At 36.2% G+C, this 13,269-nt stretch overlaps 2 long non-coding RNA genes across 2 annotated transcripts; both read left to right on the top strand.

The window, feature by feature from the left end:
* Position 1: 1 nt before the first annotated feature.
* LOC108173443 (uncharacterized) lies at positions 2-2,815 on the top strand. Its single transcript, XR_011580977.1, has 4 exons — positions 2-237; positions 341-406; positions 1,798-1,861; positions 2,615-2,815. It is a non-coding gene; the product is annotated as an uncharacterized lncRNA (long non-coding RNA).
* A 6,179-nt stretch (positions 2,816-8,994) lies between these two features.
* On the top strand, positions 8,995-11,674 carry LOC103436512 (uncharacterized). Its single transcript, XR_011581300.1, has 5 exons — positions 8,995-9,489; positions 9,628-9,820; positions 10,649-10,717; positions 11,028-11,267; positions 11,361-11,674. It is a non-coding gene; the product is annotated as an uncharacterized lncRNA (long non-coding RNA).
* Positions 11,675-13,269: the final 1,595 nt, after the last annotated feature.

Genomic DNA, 13,269 nt, shown 5'->3' with positions numbered 1-13,269 from the left:
TCAGTTCTCTTTTCCTCTTATATTTCCCTGTACCTTTTCTTTCCTTTCTCTCCGGCGCCGAGAAAGAAACCAGACACCACCAGTGCCCTTTCCTTCACAAATCAAACCCCAAAATCATATATTTGGAATCCTTGAGACTTAACGAGCTCAATGGTACCCTTGCATGCGCCATCAGAGCATCGTGGAGTTTTCTGCCATTGAAGCCGAGAGCTTCAAAGCTCTAAAACTCGAACCCAGGTGAGAAGTGTGTTCCTTCTTCAAATTTATGGGTTATTCATGTTGGTTTTATGACAAAACTCGAGGGTTTCGACCTTATTTTTTCTCTGTGCCAATAATCTAGCTCCGACGACGAACTCCGACGAGTTCGAGGTCCATCTCTTCCCAAAACCTGCTGCAGTGCATCTGGGTAAGTTCTTATGTATATTTGTGAAGTTTTAGAACCCTTTATTCAAGCCCTAACTCTTGCCATCCTTTGTGCATGCATGTCCGGTTCCGACGACGAACTCCGGCGAGTTCGTGGGTGTGTGTGTGTGTACGTGGTGCAGGCGTGTGTGGTGTGTGTGTGCGTGAACCGTGTGTGTGTGTGTGAGCATGCTGTGCATGCCGTGTATGCATGCTGCGTGTGTGTGTGTTTATATATGTATATATATATGGAGACTTTGGATGCGGTCCCTAGTTATGAACAATCTTTGACTGAAACTTTGTTGGTTTTCAATTTTTGATCCAAGTCCCTAAAATTAATTGATAATTTATTTCTATGTACGTTACTATATTTTTTAAATTAAAAATTAAAATTTATAGTTGTTTATATTAATGAGATTTTAAATAAAAAACATAATTTGTGGGATTAAAAATATTAAAATATAAATATACTATTGTGTGTGTGTGTGTAAACATGGGTACATTCATAAAAAATAACCAAAAAATTATTGTATCAAAACATGGGTACATTCTTCAAAATGGGTACATTTAGCAAAAATAAAAATGGGTACAAATAAATAAAAAATTATGGGTACAATACAAATAAAACTTTAAAAAATATGGGCACAAAAAGAAATTAATATATGGGTACAAATTAAAATTGAAAGGAAAATTGGTACAAATTAAAAAAGGGTTGCAAATTAAAAATGGGTACAAACTAAAAATAAAAATATATGATAAAAAATTTAGCCATAAATATAAATATACTAATTGTAACATTTTTAATATTAAATGAATATATTTATAAATAAAAAATATTTTATTATTGAAATAATTAATGATATTATTAATACAAAGGACCTTGATCAAAAATGGAAAAGTAATAAGGTTTTAATCAATAGAGTAGTAAAAATAAGGATGAAAACCTAATTACTCCATATATATATGCATGTGTGTGTGCAGTGCATGCTTATGCATGCTGCGTGTGTATGTGTTTATATATGTATATATATATATGCATGTGTGTGTGCAGCGCATGCTTATGCATGCTGCGTGCGTGTGTATGTGTTTATATATGTATATGTATATATATATATATGTATATATATATATATATGCATGTGTGGGTGCAGCGCATGCTAATGCATGCTCTGTGTGTGTGTGTGTGTGTTTATATATGTATATGTATATGCAGGTGTGTGTGAGCAGTGCATGCTTTGCATGTGTGTGTGTGTGTGTGTGTTTGTTGGTGAGCATGGGTTTGGGCTTAAGCCCAAAACACCTCTTGTCCCTAACCCACTCAACCCAAAACCCATTTCCATTTCCTAAAATTCCATCTTTTGGGTAGTTTATTAAATTGTACATTTTCGTGCTTAGGTGAAGTTGCTAGTGAAGACTTCCTTAATCTTTTTCCGCACAATTCTGCTGCTTCGGAGTATCTGTGAGTGGACCACCTTCAAAAATTGCATGTTTTATTGATAGAATTGTATAATTTAATAGCATGCCTTGCAGATTGATTGATTTGAGGAATGCTTTACAGGAAGCATGATGATTTGATTATACGTGATTATATATATGTTTTCAATTATTTTCATTATATCGTATTTTCTATAGAACCCTCATTCTGGTAGACTATCTAATCGATGACGATAGGATGCTAAGAATGTTGTTTCAAATGATTTTTGAACACCTCTTCGTAATATAGAGGATCGATGAATTTATGCTACGAAGTTGTATTTTAGAGATGAATTATGTTTTGTGCGTATCTAGTGAACACTATGCCGCCTGGGGCGAGGATCTGGTGTTGGCATTGCGGCCGGGAGAAATAATCCCTAGCGAAAGGCTGAGGGACACGGAGACAGGCATTGAGTCGGGAGGGAGATATCTCTGGCTACGGGCACAGAGACTGAGGTGCAGGCATTGGGCTGGGAGTATTGTTATTCAGTGCACTCACTAGCAGCACAACTTGTGTTATGCTTCCTGATATGATTTCTGATATGATTTTCTGAGATTGATTTGCAGAGAGATATATGAATTATTTTTATGGCATGCTAGAGGTTTTGAGAAACCTATCACTTATTATTTAGTAGTTTTCATTATCTTAACTGTGGGGGTTAGTATGTTTATAATTGTTTTTGTATTATGTATGTATATAAACTTGGTCCACTCACCTTTTTTTTGCGCCTCCATTCAGGTCTTAGGGACGAGGACTACAACGCAATATACGAGGCATTCCCCTACCAGTAGCTGCGTCTATTTTCTTTGTGTGAAATCTGTAATAGTCTTTCTTTTTGAAATCTCGAATTAGAACATGCTCTGTGCACTCTAGTCACTTTCTTAAGCACTGTTTATTTCCTTTAGACCTTCTGAGAATTATATTTATACTTTCTCCTAATCTTTACTCTTGTATTCAATAAATAGCTTTCGTCACCTCGAGTGTCAGCCAGCACGTACCTATCCTGATGTTCGGGGAATATCGGGTCGGGGCGTGTTACATTCGAGGTTTAAGACTCAATTATAACTTGACTATTTTAATTAAATATGTTATTGACACTATGAAATCAATCATCATGCACCTATCAGCTTGTAATCGACTAATGCTTAGGCTTACTTTGTTTCTTTTACGCACCAAACTTTAAGGCTTTCCACAGTGGCCCAAAATTGAGTTTGATTATTATATATAAATGTTAAACTTATGTGAAATAACTCTTGGTATTTCATTTCTTACTCAATAAGAAATTACAATCAGGTTTATATACACTTTGGAAAATAGCTTAGTAACTAATTCAGCTTGGTTAACTTACTAAACTAGTATTAGTTACATGGACAATTGTAACAAACTTTTAACAATATTACAACTAGCTATTATGTAGCTCTTTACACCCCCTCAAGATGAACGAAGGAGGATCGAGGGAAAGCTTGGACTGAAGATATTGAAATCGAGCTTTAGGAAGAGACTTGGTACGTATATCAGCAACTTCGTGCTGAGTATTAATATATTGTATTCTAAGCAATTTGGCAAGAACGAGTTCACGAATGTAGTGATAATTAATTTCCACATGCTTTGTGTGAGCATGGAAGACTGGATTGGAGGCTAGAGATATTGCATAAACATTGTCACAACAGATTTTAGGAATAGTAGATAGTTGGAAGGCCACATCTCTGAAAATCTTACACACCCAAGTTAATTCAGCTGCAGTATGTGCAAGATATTTATATTCAGCCCCGATGGATGAACGAGCAATAGTATGTTGCTTTTTGGCACTCCAACTAATCAAATTTATGCCCAAGTAGATGCAATATCCACTGGTGGATCGTCGATCAAACACACAGCTTGCCCAATCTACATCAGAGAAGGCTGTAAGATGCAAGGGACTTTTCATGAACCACATACCTTGATCAAACGTGCCTTTAAAAACCTCAATATCCTTTTGACAGCTTGAAAGTGTGAATCTCATGGATAATGAAGGAATTGGCAGACCTAATTCACTGCAAAGGAAAGATCAGGTCTTATCCAAGTAAGATATTGTAAGGCCCCTACTAAGGATATGTACTCTGTTGGATCAGCCAAAGGGACACTAACATGATCAAGCTTTTGAGTTCCTAAAGGAGTAATACATGGTTTACATCTGTCCATGTGGGTCTTGACTAAGAGATCTAAAGTATACTTACTTTGAGAAAGAAAAATGCCTTCAGGGGATATGTGAACCTCTAAGCCAAGAAAGTAATGTAGGGTACCTAAATCCTTAACTGGAAATAAAGAACTAAGCTGCTAAATGAATTTTTGACACAGAGAGGTATTAGGATCGGTTACCAAAATATCATCCACATAGACAAGAACTATCACAAGAAATGGTTGAAGTTTCACAAATAGAGAGCAATCAGACTGTGAATTTGTAAAACCAAGAGAGACCATAGTTTGAAATAGCTTGTCATACCATGCCCTAGGGGCTTGCTTTAAGCCATTGAGCGATTTGTTGAGTTTGCAAACATAGGAAGGGTTGGAGGAATCAATGAAACTGAGGGGTTGTTGCATAAAAACTTATTCTTGAAGGTTGCCATGAACAAAGGCATTGCTAATGTCAAGTTGGTTTTAAAACCAATCATATTGCACAGCAAGAGTGAGAAGTATGCAAATGGTAACAGGTTTGGCAACATGACTGAAGGTATCTTTGAAATCAATGCCTTCATGTTGATGAAAGCCTTTAGCAACAAGGCGGGCTTTTTATCTATCAATGGAACCATTAGGTTTCCTTTGATCTGAAACACCTATTTGCAGTCTACCAAATTTTGATGTGGAGAAGAGGGCACAAGAGTCCAGGTGTTTGTGGATTGAAGAGCCTGAAACTCTTCAAGCATTGCTTGAGTCCAGTGAGCATGTTTGGAGGCTTGTAAATGAGTTGTAGGCAAAAATGAACTTGGATCAATCAGATGTTTGGTAGCTGCTAACACCTTAGGCTTGAAAATTCCAGCTTTGGACCTTGTTATCATGGGATGAGTATTTGTTGGATTTGAGACTGGCCCTAAACAAGGAGAAGTATGATGCTCCTGAGATGTAGTAGGTTCATAAGGTTGCTGTTGAGAAGACACTAATTGTGTTAAAGAAGTGTCTCTGGAGAAACATGGACTCTGTCTCGAAGATAAGATTGATCTTGGTGTTGCAGGTGTGTGTAAATAAGGGAATGGCAATAGAAACTCAGTTGTTGTAGTTGGTGTAACAGAAGAAGACCACTGAGAAAAACAAGTTGTGAGTGAAGAGAGATCTTGAAATGGAATATGTTCTTCATTAAAGAGCACATGTTGTGAGATACATACCTTATTAGAGAGCACATCTAAACACCTATAGCCTTTATGTTGAAGACTATATCCCAGAAAAATACAGTGTTTACTTTTACCATCCAACTTAGATGTCACATAAGGTTTGAGCCAAGGATAGCAACTGCAACCAAATATCTTCAACTTGGAATAGTTAGGGGTTTTTTTTTTTTGAAAAAAATCTCCCATTGAGACTTGTAGGAACCAGAAATAGGTAGCCTATTGATAAGATATACTGTAGTAGAAAAGGCTTCTACCCAAAATCTGTGTGGAACCTCAGAACAAACAAGAATAGTCCTTGCAGTTTCAGTGAGATGTATGTGCTTACGTTCAACACACCCATTTTGCTCAGGTGTGTGTGGACAGCTGAATTAATGAGAAATACCATGCTGGAGTAAGAAATTAGTAAATGTAGAACTTGAAAATTCACCCCCTGAATCAGTTCTGAAAGTCTTGATTTTATTTCCAAGTAGATTTTCAACATAGGTTTTGAAAATTACAAAGATGGAGAATATTTCAGACTTTGCTTTTAAAGGGAATAACCAGTTGTATTTGATAAACTCATCCACAAAGAGTACATAGCACTTATAGCCACTGACAGATAGACCTCAAACATCACAGTGAACTAATTCCAAGCTATGAGAAACAGTAGTGGAACTATATGAAAAGGGCAACTTGTGGTTTTTACCTATTGCACAATCTTCACAAAAAAAAAAACTTAACAGAAGCATAACTATCTTTAACAAGTTTATGAGTATGTAGAATCCTTCTTAGAATGGATGTGGAAGGGTGACCAAGCCTGTTGTGCCATTGTTGTAAAGAAGCTTTGGTGCTGACAAGAGCAGAGTGTGAAGCTTTGAGTGGCTGACCTTGGAAGGGATAGAAACCATTCTTGACTGAGCCTCGAAAAAGCATCTTCCCAGTGGAACGGTCCTTGATGACAGAACCATCAGAATCAAGAGTTAAAAAGCAATAATTGTCCTTTAAAAATTGATACGCAAAGAGCAAATTAAATTGCATTATTGGGACATGAAGAACATTAGTTAAGCGAAAGGCAGCATATGGGGTATTAAGAACAGATGAACCAGTGTGATGGGTTTTCATACCTTTTCCATTACCAACATAAACTTTGTCTTCACCAGAGTCTGAGATAGGAGAAAAGATTGCTGAGATATCATTAGTAACATGTGAAGTGGCTCCAGAATCTAGAAACCGTTAAGGCTGAGAAGAAGATGTCGTATTGACACACATCATGGCAAGTTGAGCAGGTGGTATTTTACCAGCAAAAGCATGGTTCATTCGAGCATAGCAGTCAATGGCCTTATGATTAAAGGAGTTGCAAATTTGACAGGGAGATCGGTTGCCAGAATTACGACTAGAACCACCAGAATTTCAACTGTAGTTGCCAATATTACCATTGTAATTACCATAGTCATTGCCATAATTGTTGTAGTTGCCACGATAATTGCCTCTTCCTCTATTGTTTTTTCTGAAAATTACCTTTGCTACGATTGTTTCGCTAAAAATTGGTGCGATTATTGTAGTTAGAGTGTTGAACAACATATGCTTGGGAGAGAGAGGGCGTGGGTAGAAGACCTTGATGTGGTGGCGGAGCTTGAGCAGCAAAAGCTTGGAAGGGTTTTGTAACAGAAGAGGAAGGGGATTTCTTCTTCTAATGCATGAAAAGTTCTTTGTTTAAGAGTAATCCATGAAGTTCATCTAATGAAGTAGATGAAATCTAAAGCATGATTGAATAAATGAAGGATTTGTAATCATCAAAGAGACCATTGAGAGTGACAACAATAAGATCCGATTCTGAAATTGGGGCTCCGGCAGCCATAAGAGCATCTGAAATGCCTTTGATATGTTATAGATAATCAGATATAAGGAGATCTCCTTTCTGAATCGCATGAAGACGTGATCGAAGCTGATGAATGTGAGTAGCTGAGACTTCACCAAAATGTTGCTTAAGATTTTGTCATAACTCTCGAGATGAGGTTACACCAACGGTGAACAGAATTAGGTAGAGTTGAATTCAACCAGATCAAGATATTTTGGTCCTTCTCATACCATATCTTGAAATTAGGGTTAGGAATTCCAGTACACCAGATTGATCAAGAATGAATGGTGGTGGACATTTTTCCAATCCATCGATGATACCAGTGAGTTTGTATCGACGGAAAATTAGAGCAAAATGAGCTTTCCATGCCAGATAATTGTCTCTCTTGAGCTTTGTAGGAACCAAACAACTGATATTTTGGATGGAGATCGAAGAGATCGAAGAGAAATTAGAAGGATTAGGGTTCATCGGAGCAGAGTTTGATGAGAGATGGGTGGAATGAGAGGCGAAAACTTCTAGATTCGAAGACGAAGAAGGAGAATACGCCATTGTCGATCAAGATTTGCAGAGAAATGGGCAAATTTGATCAAAGAAATCGAAGATTGCAGGGGAAGCTAGGATTAGTGTGTGAGCAGAGAGGCGGTTGATACCATATGTGAAATAACTCTTGGTATTTCATTTCTTAGTCGATAAGAAATTACAATCAGGTTTATATACACTTTGGAAAATAGCTTAGTAACTAATTAAGGTTGGTTAACTCACTAAACTAGTATTAGTTACATGGACAGTTGTAACAAACTTTTAACAATATTACAACTAGCTATTGTGTAGCTCTTTAAAACTCACCTTGATCATTATGGAAGACTTAAATTTCAGAGCTCTCGTAGCATGACAGCAACCACAACTCAATATTGTAATATCTTAGCATTGTATTATTAATCCAAGATGTTAAGTAATGTTAAACTCAATTCATGTAAGGTCATCTCAAACCGAAGGCTGGCCAGAGGGGTCATTTTAACCTTCTGGCCATCCAAGATATTAATATTTTAATGAACAGTACATGATCATATTTGCCTCCATCTCCAACCGAGGGCCAAAGGGCCATAGGGCTTGTTTTAGCCTTGTCACAAAAAACCGTCTCCAACCAAGGGCCAAAGGGCCATAGGGCCCAACATAATTTATTATTTAAATTTAAAAACTACAACTTAAATTTAAAAACAACAACAACTTATATTTAAAACTAAAAATTAAATTTAAAAACAACATTAACTTAAATTTAAAAACTACAACACCTTAAATTTAATATCCATAATCAACACATCTTCATCATCCGCCATTGTAGGATATAGTCAGAGGTAAACAACTGTCGTTGGGTCATAATATCATTTTGTTTCCTATCAAAATAGGTCTTACTCAATGGAGTGTAATTCGAAGTGTTCCTTTCCATATTCTTATCATCCATCTCTCTTGTATTTGTTTGGCCCGTTCTTCATGCTTACGGATCCTTTCTTCCACAGCAATGGCATTTTGATATGCCATTAATCGCAATGAGGCTGCCACTTCTTGTTGAGCGGCGTAATCATCACTTAACTAGCCGTTATTTTTGAATTTTTTTTTTTTTTACAAATTTTTTTCCCTATAACTTCATTTTTTTTTAAATTCTATTTTTTTCTATAACTTCCTATTATCTATTCTAAAATTGAGGAAGGATTTGACTGTAGCTTAGCTACAGTCAAAAGTTTGCCCTTTGATTTTGCTTTATTTACGCCACTGCTATCATATCTGTGGCTGAGTTGAAGGGTAATTATATAAAATTAGGAGGGTAATATTGTCTCTGAACAGCTTTCAATATATTTACAATTTTGCCAGCTTGTTGTGAGATGGGCCCTTGATTTTACATTATTTACATATCTGCCATTTTCGAAAGGCATGGGCTGCAGAGACGGAGAGGGAAATAGGCGTGGGATGGCAGGGAGGCAAAGGGACAGGGAGGAGTAAAGGCTGCCATGAAAGGGGGTTAGGGTTGAATTTTTCTCCTCAAATCAAGGGTTGGTGTCGGTGATTGAGAGATTGAGAGATTGAGAGATTGAGAGGGATGGGAGAGAGACAGAAACACACCCATTTGGACTTCATTTCCCCTTTCTCAGACCCTAGCAGCCACAACACCAACTCCCTGATCTCTGCAATAGCGTCGCCGTTGGCTCCTGCTTCCGAAAACCAAAACCGCACAAACCTGGATTAAAGATGGCTCTCAGAGGTCTTCAAAGCTCGATGGGTACATGAAGAGATTGGAAGATGAACTCAGATTTCTTCCCATTTTCTCCTTCCCCAAAACCCGCCACTGTGCTTCCCTCTCCAACGCATTCGGATCGAACGCTCCGATCACGTTCTCTCCTCGGTCGATTCACCTCCGGGTAAGCGAGATCTGTAGATATAACTGTTTGTGTATGTATAGGTTACAGTGGGAGAGATATATATATATATATATATTTGTTTGTGTATTTGTGTGATTTTTAATGGATTTGAATTTGTGTGTGTATATATTTGTATAGGTTGGAGATCGGAGAGGAGAGACGGCGGCATGGCGAGTAGAGTAGACCACGAAAACGACTACCTGTTCAAGATCGTGTTGATCATGACTCTGGTGTGGGCAAATCTAACATTCTCTCTAGATTTACCAGGAATGAGTTCTGCTTGGAGTCCAAATCCATCATCGGAGTCGAGTTCGCCACCCGAACTCTCCAGGCAAGTTCGCTTGCTGAGTTTAATCTTGATGTGAGAGTTGATTTGTATTTCAATTGTTTGATTTTGTTCGCAGTGTATGCGGTATTTGTTAGTGATGGATTGGATTCTATGCAGTTTAAATTTCAGGGGGTTTCAGAATTTGAATGATTTTGGTTGAAGTTTTGTTTGGTGGCCTGGAGATTGTGATGATTGTTTGGATTTTGTTTCGGGATTTACGTTGTTTAGAGTACATCGAAAAATTTGTTACTAATAGACTGGTAAGCGGGATCGAATTCTCTTTTTAGTACTTTGTTTTTAGATGGTTATCAATGGTTAAATAAGCATGATGAACCATTGGGATAAACATCCATCTTTTTGTTTGACGGAACAGGAGATTTACTTTACACTAGAACTGGTTGGTAGATTCTGTCTCCAGGAGTTTGATCATTTTGCTGTTATTGATCTTTAAGTTTATACAACACACTAAGGATGGATTGCAGAGTTCAAGAAAGAGGAGTTGATTAATGAGCACTTACATGTTGACGCTTAAGTTTGATTCTTAATTAAACACAACTTCATATCGTGGAAGTTTATGTGGAAATACAGCTTGGTGTCTGCATCCTTTAGCATAATAAACGAGTATGATACACTAACTGCCCAATATTATTGTTTTTAAAGACTGTTGGTTAGTTAGATTTCCAATAACTGGCATTTGGTTTTTTAAATGTTTACCCATATTTTCACTTTTTATTTTAATTTATGGATTTTTGGCGTCTGATTTTGGTTTTTGCTGTTTTCCCAGTGATTGACTTCTTTGGCATTTAATTTTGGTTTTTGATGTTTTCTCAGGGATGAATCTCTTCATTTTGCGCCCTTAGTTCTCAATTGGATTCACGGTAAACACCAAGAAATTTAGAGGTACGAAAATTTCATTTTTTTTGTGTTTTTTATTTATTTTCAGTGTTAATTTCTGATTAAATTATTATGAGTTTGCTTGGATTCCAGAGTAAAAACCTTGAAACTTAAAGGTATGAAAATTTCAAATTTTTTATTTTTATTTATTTATAGTGTTAATTTCTGATTAATATTATTCTTCATAAACCCACTTAGAATCTTGATCTGAGTTTTGCTTAAACTCAACTTGGGGTTTTATAATTTTTTAGTTTTATAATTTTCTGGTGCACCTGTGGTTAAATACAACTGAATTTGATTTTATCCATAAGTGCAGATCTTACCCCGTAGTGCTCAATCCAGAGAATTGGTACTCATAATCAATAAGATTCATACGGGTTATTGGTATCAATTTTGGTTGCAGCAATGCTATTCTTGCTGAACACCTGCCATGTAAGTGATTCAGATTGTAGTAATTTCCGTACAATTTAACACTTTTGTGTGGAATTGGTGCAACTTTTGGGGTTTGTGCGATGTTATTTCCGACTCAATATCATGGTCTTCAGTAACTCGGCTGGTAATTTTTGGCATAATCCATTTGAAAATTTTAATTGTTTTTGTTGTTGGTTATGTTTATTTGTCGAAGTAATGATTTTGGTTTCATGGTCAGGGCTTTATGAGTATGATCATGATGCGTCAAAAGCTAGGGAGCTTGAAGTGGCAATTAGAATGAAAGTGATAATACATAATAAGTGTTTGGTTTTTCTTTTTGTTTTTGTTTTTTTTTTTTTATAATTTCTGCAGCAAATTTTTTGAATTTCTTATTTTTCAGACACCAAATTCCATTTGAAAAGAGTAGGCTGGTTAAGTAGCTTTGATTTATTTGTTGGATGTCAGCATGTGGGACACTTGAGTTTGAGTACCATTGTCTGTTCGTCTGTTCCAATATGATAATGCAATGTTAATTTAGGTTATAATGATGAATCTTTGTGTTTAAGATTTTTTTTTTATTTTTTATTTTTATTTTTATTTTTTTATGACAGATGTGTGAGGCATTAGCCATGATTTCATCTGGGCAATTACGAAATATCAAAAAGTATCCTCTTTGTCAAGGATAACACACTCCTGCAGGAACTAGACATCCCAATATTTTGCAATCTGATTACAGATTATCTACCAAAAGTACATACCTCTATCAATTATATGATATTTTTAGTGGCTTTGTTCTATGTTAGATATTGACATACAACATTAAAATCTCGATCATGGTCCACTAAAAAAGTATTAAACGTGTTATAAATAGAAACACATTCTAACATGGATTTCTTTTTACAATGGAGACCAATATTCAGAACACAGTGAACAAGTTTTTACAAGCTAATCCTGCTGGTAATAGAAACCACATCCTTTGTCTCTCTGCTTACTTGCTTTTTAACATGGAGAGAAATTTAATCTGTATTTCAGAATTAGTGGTCTTCTTGATGTCCAACTGTAGGGGTCTTGAAATTGTATTTTGGAATTAGTGATCTTGATTCAGAACAAAAGGACTCTGAACAGTTCAAAGGTTTTGGGAAAGAAGTGCTTTTTAATCAGGCCAATTGGGTCCTCCTAGCAGTACAACCTCGAAAAAGTTTTAAGTTCAAGTCCGATAGTTTTGGCAAGATGCAAATGGGTTTTGATTGGGAAGGTAACATCATCCTATATATGTTTTGAAGCAATTTACTTATTTGCATTTTTCAGTTTTATGTGTCCCAAGAGTTTTCAAGTGTTAATAAGGACCTCGAAAAGGTTAATCAGTAGTGCTTTAGTGGTACAAAATGTGAACATCACTTTGAGTGATTAATATAAATCTCTACGCTTTCATTTTGAATGTTGAAGTTGAAAATTGCTTTGGTTAGGATACTAATGATCAGAAAATAACTTTGACTAAATTTCTTTTTTGTTGTTTTCATATGCTTCTTCTGTGGTGGGTTTTGAAATTTCAGTTGTGGAAGTGAAATTCACTTCTCAAGATAGTTACGATAATGCCTATTTTTCTCTCAAAACTCTTTCAGCTGAGTTGCCACAATCAGTGATTGAAGCTCTCCATAACGAGTCAGACATCAGCCTGATACACTACTCTCACTCTTTCCTGCTTTTAATTTTGATTGTTTATGAACTGTGTACTGTTTGCTTTTTATTTGCAATTTGTTGCTGAATTTTATTTTGATAATTTGTGAATTTTGTTTTATTTTTTGTTCGACATCTTTTAAGGGTTATTGCCCACAAATTCTCTTTAGGCCAAACAATAACGTTAGAAGAGCTACGGATTTCCTTTCAACTGGTTCCCTCTATTGAGTGCAAACGTGCTCCTAATATACTTGAATTGATTCTATGTTAGTATCTTTTCTGGGATTGTTTGTGGTTTTGTGAGCATTACTTAGGTAAAACGTGCATTATCTAAATTGCTACATTTAAGAATTCGATTGTATTGCTACAACAATTTCAATTAATTTTTGTGTGGATATTATTGATGTAGGTTGTCGATTATAGTTTGAAAACCCGCAGCAAAGCGCGGGCATTCCTGCTAGTAACTTCTA

Source organism: Malus domestica, chromosome 05 (genome assembly GCF_042453785.1).
Source record: "Malus domestica chromosome 05, GDT2T_hap1".
Classification (NCBI taxonomy): Eukaryota; Viridiplantae; Streptophyta; class Magnoliopsida; order Rosales; family Rosaceae; genus Malus; species Malus domestica.
Note: the sequence above shows the minus strand (reverse complement) of the source record. Positions and strands in the feature narration are given on the sequence as shown.